The following is a 12,188-nucleotide window of genomic DNA, read 5'->3' on the forward strand; positions in this document are numbered from 1 at the left end:
TTTTTTTTTGACAAATAAGCAACGCAAAGAAAGGCACTCACATCCATCATGGTCTCATAGGCTGGGCCATCAGGCCCAATCCACTCCAATCACTTCCCTTCCATTCCACGACTTTACTGTTAGGAATAAGTTCACTTTAGGTCCCTTAGTTTGTCACCAGTCTGAAATTCATCCTGAGCGCCATATCAGGTATAATGCGTCCTTTAATTGGCAAAACAGTGTACTCGAGGCTCCAAGGAAATATAGTATTCCCAGTTTCAGTAGACGTGACAGCTGAATCATCATGGAACAAACATATCAGGGTAATTTAGTCTAAATAAAAAAAGAATTGGTGGACCCACATGCTAGGAGCATGTGCGACAAGGGATGAGAGGATGCTGAGTCGTTGAACGGTTGAAGTCCTCGGTGACGCCCGCCGCGTGTGCCCAGTTCCTCTCACGCCTGTAGGGAGAGAGGGGATGAGAGGGTTGTGGGGCAGGGGCTAGGCACCGCACAAGCTCCTCCTCTCCCGAAAGCGTGCCGCCGCATCCTTCCTAGTGCGTGAGGACGGCGGCCACATGCTGAAGGGCCCGCTCAACTCCTCTCTCGTCGACCCCTAGCGCCCACCGTGTGCCGCCCTTCTCCAGTTGGCTGTCACCCTGAAGGTTGGGAAAAGAGAGGAAGAGAGGATGACATCAGAGAGCATCGGTGGCGTGGGATCATGTGCTACGTGCGGTGCACAGGGCCACAAGGCGCGGATGGCAACAGTTGATCTCCTCCATCTCCAACTCCCGCACCATCGCCAACGTCGCCCGAGGCACCTTCCGACTCTACGACGCCACCTTCCGTGATGCGTGGAGAGGCCTCCTCCCGGTGTTCTCTGTCATCAAGCTGGGGTGGTGGTGGGGACATCGCTTGGCGCGAAGTCAGGCCTGCTACCAGCCGCCTGCCGGATGCTGGAGGACGCCTCCCATGTCCACTTAGCCCGCGCCCCCACTATCCCAGGGCTGCCCTGGCCTGGTGAGGATGGCGAAGAGAGGGGAGAGAGAGAGAGGAGGAGAGAGGTTTCTACTGGTATGTGGGGGCCACATAGGTCCATGTTGACTCAGCACAGCATACCGGAGTTAAAGCGCCACGTGGAACTAAACTAGGAGCTATGCTGTCTTAGTACGAAAGTTGATACAGTCTTACGAGTTCGGCTACATGTTATACCTGTTATTGCATTTCAAGTATGAATTTTAGACTCTGCAACAAATTGAATTTTAGACTTTGGACGGCCACCGCATCCGAGGCATACGCCCCCAGGAATGTGTGCCACGCACACTGCTAGACATAGATTGTTTGTTGGATTTGTACGAGCATCTCGAAGATGTCAAAGATGAAGGTGTTCATGATGGCACAATTTGGAAGTGAAGCCTTTACTTGAATGCACCTGCTCTCTGCACCTTGAAGCACTACTATGGAAATCATTTATTGCCACGCAAAAAATCGTGGCAATATTACTAAAATCGTGGCAAAAAGTATATATTGCAACAATTTTGAAATTGTTGCTAGCCGTGGTAATAAAGTCCGTGGTATTAGCTTATAGCCACAATTTTTATTTTGTGGTTTTAAATTTATATATTGCCACATAAGCAATGTGGCAAAAGAATATATTGCAACAATTTATAGCATGGCAACAAATAATTATTGCCACATCTATGTGTGTGGCACTAGTTTTTCATGCCACAATAGAAAAATCGTGGCAATACTTTTTTTTTTTGCCACGACAATATTAATTGTGGCATTTGTTTTTTATTGCAACAAAATAAAGCATGGTAATACTTGTTATATGCATAAAACATTTTCGTGGCAAAAACTACTATCGCAACAAAATAAACTTGTGACAGATTTACTATTGCAACAAACAGGTCCAGAACAATCTGTTATAGCAGAAAAATGTCATTGCACCGATAATTATGTCAACTCTGTCACACTAGAAATCAAATGTTTGACAATCCATGAGATTGAATATATTTCAAACATCCATACAGTGATCCACATAATATATAAATATGCCTTCCAAAATGCTAAAATAACAAGTTCTTTAAATTAAAATATGGGATAACAGTAAAAGTCCTAAAACTAAAGGGTTCCTGACACTGCCGTTGCTAACATCACTTGATAAATATCTTCTTCGCTCCAACCATTTGACAGTGATATATTGCATGCCTCCCTTTCAAATAATTCCATCCTGTATAAATGAATATCCATGTTTCATTGCATATCATATTTGGCGTAAATAATCACAGTCACATAGATGGTATATAATCTTGAGTAAGGCGTGATATGCACTATAGGAACAAAATATGAACCGAGATTGCTTTTTTTTCTATGCTTTATAGACTTTTCAGTTGACCTAGCACAAATATAAACTGAATACAACACTCTCACAAGTATTGCAATTACCTGATTAATTCGGGACCGTCCATAATTTTTAGCAGCTTTTCTAAGATCATATGAGGAAATAGTTCGTTGAGTATTGTTGCTTGTTGTCCCTTGGTTAATGGTATTCTGGTGGAACAGTGCACGTATAACAGAGAACCACTTTCAATGCTTCGAGCTTTATTTGTTTTGTCATGCAATTCTGCATTCTCACTAGGAACTTGGACTGATGGATCAGACTTCACACCACAAAGTAAAGAAAGAGAATCAGACAATATGGTTAGCATATAAATTAGGAAGGAAAAGTAAATGTTCACATTTTTTGAACCCTTACCTGCTCCGTCGATGGTGCTGTTTGGCCCATAAGCATTGCAATCATTTCCTCCCTCAATACTTGTCTTTCCTTACGCTGCTCTTCTTGTATTTTAATCTCCAATCGCAGCCTTTCATTGCGCTCAGCTTCAAGTTTCCTGTCACTTTCTTCCTGTTGAGCTGCAAGTTTTGCTTTCAGCTCATTAACCTCACAAGAGAGCTCATTATTTTTTTTTTTGAGTTTCAGCTGTTACACGAGCTTGTTCATCCATTTGAGCATGCAAACTTCCAGGACCGGTTACGGCTTTAGCCATGTAGCCTTGTCCACGTGCTTGTGATGTTTTACAATTTGTAGATACTCTGTAGCTTTCCTGGAAAACATTGTTTTGCTCTTCAACTGAAACAGGATTTCCTGTCTTTTCTTCTCTGTCACTAATTTTTTTTTGTGCATTTTCCTAGGAACAAGAAACATGAACATGTTACTCCATTAACTCTGAAATTTGCAACAGTACTTGACAATCAAAAAATTCTCACATAGATATCCTTAGCTGCAGTGTTGGACCATTTATCATCCTTCATATGTGTCGCTTTCCATAGGTCAAGCATATTTGGCTCCTTCCCTGTTTCCTTATCTCTCTAGAAATGTAAAGAAACAACAGATAAATAATATACCAATTGTTACGCCTAAAGACCATTCAATTATATTTGTACCTTCTCATAGCTAGTCTGTGAAAAAGATTTGGCGCCATTGACATGCTGAGTCTTTCGCTTCTTGCGGTTTTCAGAATTCTTTTGACTGATCTCCTATACGCATGATTGTAATGTAAATTAAACTAAGAGCACTTAAACATAAGGTAAAATTGAAAAACAAGATATATAATCAGAGAACCTGAAATTTTTTGTCAGTCCCAAAATAGTGTATTAGGTATTCCCATTCCAAGATGTCCAGATCTTCAGGTTTGTTCTTGAATCGCGATCCATCACTATTATATGCATGGTATGTAGCATGCAAATTTGAGCGCCATCCTCTATAACGCTCTCTCGCAATGTCCCAAATCTTTTTCCTTGTACTCTTTGTATCAGCAAGGTCCCATTTAGCCTAATATAGGAGTTAAACAAAAAAGATAGTTCTTATTAGTTAGAAATGAAATTGAGGAAACAACTGAAATGACAGTACTAACCAGCACATCTATAGCTATGGAATTTTTCACATCATCATGTATATCTTTCCACTTTCTCACTCCAATTATCGGTGCCTTCCTTTTCATAAACAAAACAACTTCTTCTACAAAGGAGCGATAGTTGATTCCTATCGGACCTCCCAATCTTGTGGAGAACTCAATTGGCAATTTCTGAGAAGCATTATCGAACCGCTTCTTAGCCACTTTATAACCTTTAAGTGTACCCCGTCCTTTCTTGTGTGCTTGGTCTATATCTGTAATTCATGTGAATATATAACATGGTAGGACAAATAAAAGGCATATATGAATTGTTGGCATCATAGCAATTGTACCTTCTAATTGTGTACGACAGCGCCGAGCATGTGTTGGCCAATCCGTTTGTGGGTTTGTGTTATTTGTATCCAAATTTTCAGAATTATCACTATGCTGCTCAGAACCAACATTGGATAATGAGCACTAACCTGCAACTGATGTAATTTTTCAAGTGTATCATTAAAGTAAAAGAGCATGAATATATGGTGTATACAGTTCAGCCAAGTGGTTACCCATCTCTTGCTCCCTACGGTTTCGGAGTGAATTTAATATTTCTGCTCTAGCTTGTGAATTCTTGTATGCTTTGAGTGTCTCATGTCTGAATATTACTGGGCATGCTGCATGAATAGAATATCTAAGTTTTGTTCAGCACTTCTGAAATACAGTTCTAAAGATTGAATGAAGCAAATAGTTCAATGGAAAAGTTGTTGCTCTACAGCATTGCTGTAGAATTTAGTACATAGTCAAAACAACTACAATCAAGAGCTATATGAATATTTACCTTCTTTAGGTCCAGTTGATTCAGATCTTGTAATTTCTCCAGAGGACTTCACAGGTGTTATGCTAACCCTATTATCCGTGCATGCTTTCTCCTTCATTACACACAACCTAACCTTGTTCTCACTCTCATGCTCTATAAGCATTCTTCTCACATCATCATCACTTTCTATTCCCACTAGAGTGGCTGTTCCACTGCCCTCTCTCCTCTTGTAGTACATGTAGTCCATTGCTGAGTAATCATAGTTTTCAACCAAACCAACTATGTTGAAAAAGCATATGAAGTCTTTGTCCATTTCCTTTTGCACAGATTCATGTTCAGGAGTTGGCCCACCGAGTTGAAGAATTAATGTCCAGGTGTCCTCTGCCATACTGTTCACCATATAGAAAAATATATTAAATATAAAAGAATTAAGATACCTATGTGAAAAGCATACTGTGCATATTGTACACTAAACTGAAACACACTACAACTTGCATATGCATCACGTCATCATTTACATAATAAATGCTAAAATACAAAATATACAGGTTAAATCCCAGTGGCAATGAATCTGCAACAAAAATAAGAAAAAGTGTAAGTGTTGCTCTTCTTATTATGATATATATATTTCAACATTGCAAATCAAAACCTTCCATGATTCTGTTAAAAAAAATAATTGGATCAACCAATAACACTGAAGAATAAATAGCTTCCATCTAAGGTAGCAAAGAACAAAAAAATCACACGCTAAGCATGAATAGGTGGAGCAACCAGTACCACTGAAGTTCTCAAGTTACAAACCAATAACAAGAAAAAAAAACTAAACGAAGAATTCATCATCGGATTCCTGTTCTACTAAATGTGTAGGTGCAACATGACCATCGTCAATGTAGGTATCATCCTCTGGTTCATCATGCTCATGCGTGGACTGTGTAGCATGTGCCTCGTCAATTATAGAAGCATCACCACTTACACCTTCTACACCAGTCCTACTCCAGTCTATAATATCTTCATTTTGATGGGGTATATTCATTTCTTCCAATCCCACGTTAATTGAGTCAATGTCAGTTTCCATCTCAGCTTGAGGCATAGCAAAAAGATTTCTGGGCTTTACTCTCACAATAGTGGACCAGTTTGGCTTGTTTATATCTTTCACATAAAACACCTGCTCAGCCTGAATGCTAAGAATGTAAGGATCGTCTTTGTATTTAAATCGAGTTGTATCAATGTCGATAATTCCATGCTTATCTTTTTTGAAGCCCCTGGCTTGGTTTCTATTAGCAGGAGGAGTATCATACCATCCACACTGAAATAAAACTACCTCCTTATCCATTCCAAACTCTAGAGCAACAATTTTCCTGATCACACCATACCAATCAATATTTCCACTGCTATCATCACCTCTCACAACTACACCGCTATTTTGGGTATTGAGATTTTCTTCTACGCGAGTTGTTCGAAAGAAAAACCCATTAACCATGCAACGGTTGTAAACACGTGCTCGCTGGTCAGGCCCTCTAGAAAGTGCATACATAAGATCATTTGTTTTTCCTTCTTCATGGAGTTTGCAAATCTGGGCTCAAAAAGATGAAATTACATAAATAATATTAGTTTTAGGTTATAAGGATAAATTTTTGTGCAAACTAAAAAAATAAATTATATAGATAGTTCCTCACTTTACTTTCAAACCAGTCAACAAATTCATCTCTGTGTCGCTGCTGGACATTACGTGGATTTCGTTGTGTGAGTTCATCAATATGTTCACTACAGGCATAAACTACTTTAGTAAACAAGAAAAAAAGAATGGCAATAAGGAAATAAAGCATGGATATATCATACTTGACCCATGGAGTGGCTTCCTCACAGTTTGTTAACAAATAGTGTCTAATTTGTTTCAGCTCATTCTTAGGAAGTGACTCAAAGGTGAATCCCTTCTTAGAGCGGTCTATCGTGGCGAATATGCTTAGCCCTGATGGTGGTTCATTTATAGTTGCACTTTCATGGCGCTCTGGCCGGTTGAGTTTTGTATCAATATCGTCCAGAAAATGAGAACAGAATGTCATGCACTCCTCTGATATATATCCCTCAGCAATTGAACCTTCAGGGTGAGCTTTGTTACGCACATAGCCTTTAAGTGTACGCAAATACCTTTCTATGGGATACATCCATCTATAGCAGACAGGCCCACCAAGTCTAGCTTCTTCTGCAAGATGAATAGGCAAATGCATCATGATATCAAAAAAGGCTGGAGGGAAGATCATCTCTAGCTGACAAATAGTTTCTGTGATTGAAGAGCTCCACTTCTTCAAATCTTCAGCATTTAACTCCTTGGAACAAATTGCACTAAAAAATATACTTAGTTCAATCAATGGAACTGTAACCTTTTCAGGCAATATCTTGCGTATTGCTATGGGAAGAAATTTTTGGAAAATAACATGGCAATCATGAGATTTAAGTCCAGTCACCTTACAACCCTTAACATCCACACATCTCTTAAAGTTTGAGGCATAACCATCGGGCATCTTTACTCCTTCTAAAAATTTGCATAAATAGGTCTTCTCATCCTTACTCAATGTATAACATGCTGGGGGCAAAATGTACTTGTCCTTATGCACCGAAGGATGTTGATCATCCCGTATCCCCATAAATTGCATGTCAAGATGAGCCTTCACACTATCCTTGGATTTTCCCTCCATATCAAGCAAAGTGCCTAGCACACTGTCACAAATATTCTTCTCAATATGCATCACATCCAAATTATGCCTTACTAGCAATGTCTTCCAGTAAGGTAGTTGAAAGAATACACTTTTTTTCCTCCAGTTGTGCCATCTGGTTTCCTCGACGCGCTTTCTCTTTTTTGTTTGTTTCCCAAATATTACTTGATCAAAGCTTTCATATTGCCTTAACACTTCATCACCTGTTAGTGGCTCCGGTGCAATTCTATGTTCAACCTTGTTATTAAATGACTTCTTGTTTCGGCGCCACTTGTGGTTCAAAGGCAAAAAGCGACGATGGCCCATGTAGCAATGCTTACAACCAAATTTCAACCAAAAATACTCTGTATCTTTGTGACAGTAAGGACATGCTAACTTGCCTTTTGTGCTCCATCCAGATAGCATTCCATAAGCTGGGTAGTCGTTTATTGTCCACAAAAGAGCTGCATGCAACCGAAAATTCTCCTTCTTTCCGGCATCCCATGTCAAAACACCATCAAACCATAGATCTCTGAGCTCATCTACCAAAGGTTGCAAATATACATCAATGTTATTTCCTGGAGACTTAGGGCCAGGTATCAGCATTGACATAATCCAATATGGTTGTTTCAAACACAACCAAGGCGGCAAGTTGTACGGGATTAAGATGACAGGCCATGTAGTGTACGAAACACTCATTATCCCAAATGGATTGAACCCATCAGATGCAAGCCCAAGCCTAACATTTCGAACATCAGATGAGAATTCTGTATGCATATCATCAAAATGTTTCCAAGCTAATGAGTCTGCAGGGTGTCGCATTGTATCATCACTCACACGACCCTCCTTATGCCATCGCATGTCCAAAGAGGTTGTTTCTCTCATATATAACCGTTGCAGTCGCGGAGTAAGGGGGAAGTACCGTAATATTTTTCGTGGAACCCGCTTCTTGGTTGAACCACACGAACTAGCCTCATTTGTGCTAGTAGAAGAATCTGCTTTCCATCTACTTTCATTGCAGATTGGACATTGATCTAAGTTTGCATATTCCTTTCGATATAACACACAATCATTGTAGCATGCATGTATCTTTTGGTAGTCAAGTCCAAGGTCTCGAACAACTTTTTGCACTTTATCTAGAGTGTTTGGGATGCAGTGGCCTTTTGGGAGAGTAACTGAGAACAATTGAAGAATGGCCTCCAATGCCTTATTACTCATCCCAAACATGCATTTAATTTGAAAAAGCCTAACAATGAAAGACAATTTAGTGACCTCCTTGCACCCTGGATACAATTCCTTCTCAGCTTCTTTTAGTAAATTAAAGAACGCCTTAGCACAATCATTTGGTTCTTCGCTCAATCCGACTTCGGCGTCATGTAGAGGAGCATCCCCGTCATCATTGAATTCTCCAATGTTGTTTGCATCACCAAAGTTAGTTCTAGGGTTAGTGCCCCTTATAAGGCTAGATATCATATTACGGACTACAACACCATCATTTGTCACGCCATCAGCACCAACTCCTTCAGTGACATCTTCGTCATCTAAATCCTCACCATGGTATACCCATCGTGTGTAACTTTCATCAATCCCATTCCTTAGTAAGTCACTTTGCACTTCAGAGCGTGTTTTGTATGCCATGTTAAGGCATCTTTTACATGGGCAGGGAGCAGTACCCCCTTCATCACCCTCTTCAAATGCAAAGTTCAAAAAATCCTGAAGCCCTTTTTGCCACTCTACAGTAGTTTTATTCATGCGCATCCAACTCCTATCTACTGACATGCTTCCTGCTTAAGACTAAAAAAATAAAAAAAAATATAATGTTCACTACAAAGTCAAGCAAAATACTTATTAAAAAAAGGATATATATGGCTGGCAGTTAAGGATTTTAACCAAAAAAAGAAGTTTATGAGTTCATGTAATGAACAAACCTTGCCAGAACTTGTCTCTCTGATTAGCAGAAGTGTGTTAACTAGCTTCTTGCGTACACGTACAGATGCTTTCCTACACAAATTAAGATATGAATAAGTAAATCAATGGTAAAATCATGAGGACTAAAGCATAACATTTGATTTTGCAAAATCAATCTATATATTGGTCTACAGATAGAAGTGACCTACTAAGATCACTCCTCCAAAATTTTCAACAGTAATATACATGTCAAAGCAAATTATATCTACATCCTTCAATTCAATGGTCAGCTTTCTCCATTGTCAGACAAAACCTTCTAACATGATTAACCATCCTATGTGCACTGCTCACAAGGATTAGCATGAAGAAGTCAAAGAGAAATTAAGATAAAGTTCTGTATTGTAGAAACAACTCAAAATTATAATTCCGGAAATGACAGCATTACAAGACAAGTGAAAAAGGCATTCATGTTGTGTTAATTGTTAATTCATGATTCCTAATATAATCAGTACCAATCAAATCATAAATTGAGAGATATGAAACTGAAGAATGAAAATACATATGAGTTGATACTTGCTAGTAATATGGGATGAACATAACTAAGTCAGAAAATTATACAATATAATTTTTTCCTTGGGCCAATTTTCAGTGTAATGAAGTGAAGAAGCACACTATAGTAGAGAGGACAAACTGGTTTGAGCTGCTCATAAGAACACGCCGCTGTTCGGGCCAATCGGCGCACTGCCAGCCCACTCCTCCGCATGAGTGACCCACCGAATCAGCACACAGCCACCACCATCGAGCAGCCCGGCAAAACATTGAACTACAGAGTACAGAGCCAGCACCGACAGATGTTGGGTGGGGGGGCACCGCCTGCAGCATCCGAATCATGCCTTCATGCTAAGATTAGGATCGTGCGCAACTGATTGGACACACGAGGCAGCAGCGACGGAAGCAATCGGCATGCGATCTGCGCCGCCTGCGCCATGTATCCGCTCAGCAATTTGGTGTGCGACGAAGTGGCGGGATGTGGGGGCTGTGAGAGGGGCAGGGTCGCGAGGTTCTGGTGGCAGTAGGCAGGGATGACTAGGGGGAGGTTGATTCAGCGGGGAGCGTGGAGTTAGGGGTGGGGATTGACGCCGGCTGCAGGCATGGAGGGTTTGGGATTTCTCACAACGCTGCTCGCCAAAAGCTGGGCACCACATACTTCAATCCCCACCCCTATCTGCAATCTAAGGCAAGCAGAGCCAGCAGTCCATCATGGCATCTAATCCCACAGCGCTGCAATAGAGGCAAGACATCCAACAGGAAAACAGAAAGAAGAAGGAGAGGGGAACGAGAGATTGGGATCTTGAGGAGGAGGAAAACAGAAAGAAGGGAAGGGGAATGAGAGATTGGGAACGTGAGGAGGAGGAAGATGATACCCGATACACAGGAATCACGACGGCAACAGCGCGTGGAACGTCGTTAACCCCGTGGAATCGCCAGTCGCCAGACGTTCCTCCGTCGTCCTCGAAGACGGCGGCTGTACACTAGTTAGATTAGATTAATGATCTTTGATTTATCTGTAACAACTCCCGCCGTCATTATTCCAAAAAAAAAAACTCCCGCCGTCCTGCACTTAGGCGCCAAAAAAGAAATTAGGACTCGCCAAAGGATAAAAAATTGAGACCACATCAGTTATGTCTAAATTTTTCATCACTCAAAAACAATATTTTTTTACTAAAAAATACTATCGCCACAATTTAACCTATAAATCATGGCAATAGTGCTGGTATATTGCAACAAGTCCAAAATTAATGCAACAGTAATATATTGTAGCTAGAGAGAATACGTTAATTGCCATGAATAAAAAACTGTTGCAAAAAAATACCCTTATTGCTACAGTAATTTTCCGTGTGGCCATAGCCCACTATTTATTGCAACAAAAATCAAAAGTATAACAACAATAATAAATTGTTGTGATATAATTTACTAATTGCCACGAGATGACCGGACATGGCAATAGAATAATGCATTTGCCACGAATAAAAGTTCGTTGCAATATTTTCATGGCAATAGCATAATTCTCTTGTAGTGAAGATTTAGATCTTGTATGTCTCAATATGTATCACTACGCCTCAGTAATCTGGGGGAATGAGGACCCCAGTTCCTATATCTCCGACAGAGTCATATAGTCCTCTAGTTAAAAATTACCACTTATATATAATCGCTTGATCTCCTAAAAAGATCTCTCTATCAATGATCACCCTCAACTTTGGCTCGAAAATTTTGACAAAATGACCATTTTACAAAACTTATTTTAAGAATAGACTGTGTTAAAAACTAATTCTAAAAATGAACCATCAACTCAGCACCATTTATAGTGTCTTAGCACCAATGGGGTTGGCGTTGAGATATTGCCTGTGGTGTCACAAACGCCAAGTCATCCTAGCTCGCCGCTGTGTAAGTGGCGCTGAGGTGTTGATACTATATACAAACGCATCGGCTAGTATTGTTAGCAAGTTCTAGTACCCTGGTGGCAGAGCACTTTTTTTTTATTTTGTCTATTTTTTATTTTAAAAAGTCACAGCACTGTGAAATTTTTGGATAATATTGTCTACTGTTCTCCCCTTTTTTTTATTTTGTCTATTTTTTATTTTAAAAAAGTCACATGTTCTGTTTAAATTTTATTGAAGTTTCAAATTTGAAAAGAAAAATGAAAGTTAAATTATAATACTAATCATAATAAAATATGTAACTCAACAAGTACATATTTGCATTTTTTTACTTGGAAGGAACATATTTGTATAATATTTTTCTAAATAAAATATTTAGCTTAACAGCTATAAATTTACATATTTTCGATCTTAACTTAGAAATAAAACAAACTTAGAAATCACGTGAACTTTCAAATGA

The sequence above is a fragment of the Oryza glaberrima genome, chromosome 2 (genome assembly GCF_000147395.1).
Source record: "Oryza glaberrima chromosome 2, OglaRS2, whole genome shotgun sequence".
Classification (NCBI taxonomy): Eukaryota; Viridiplantae; Streptophyta; class Magnoliopsida; order Poales; family Poaceae; genus Oryza; species Oryza glaberrima.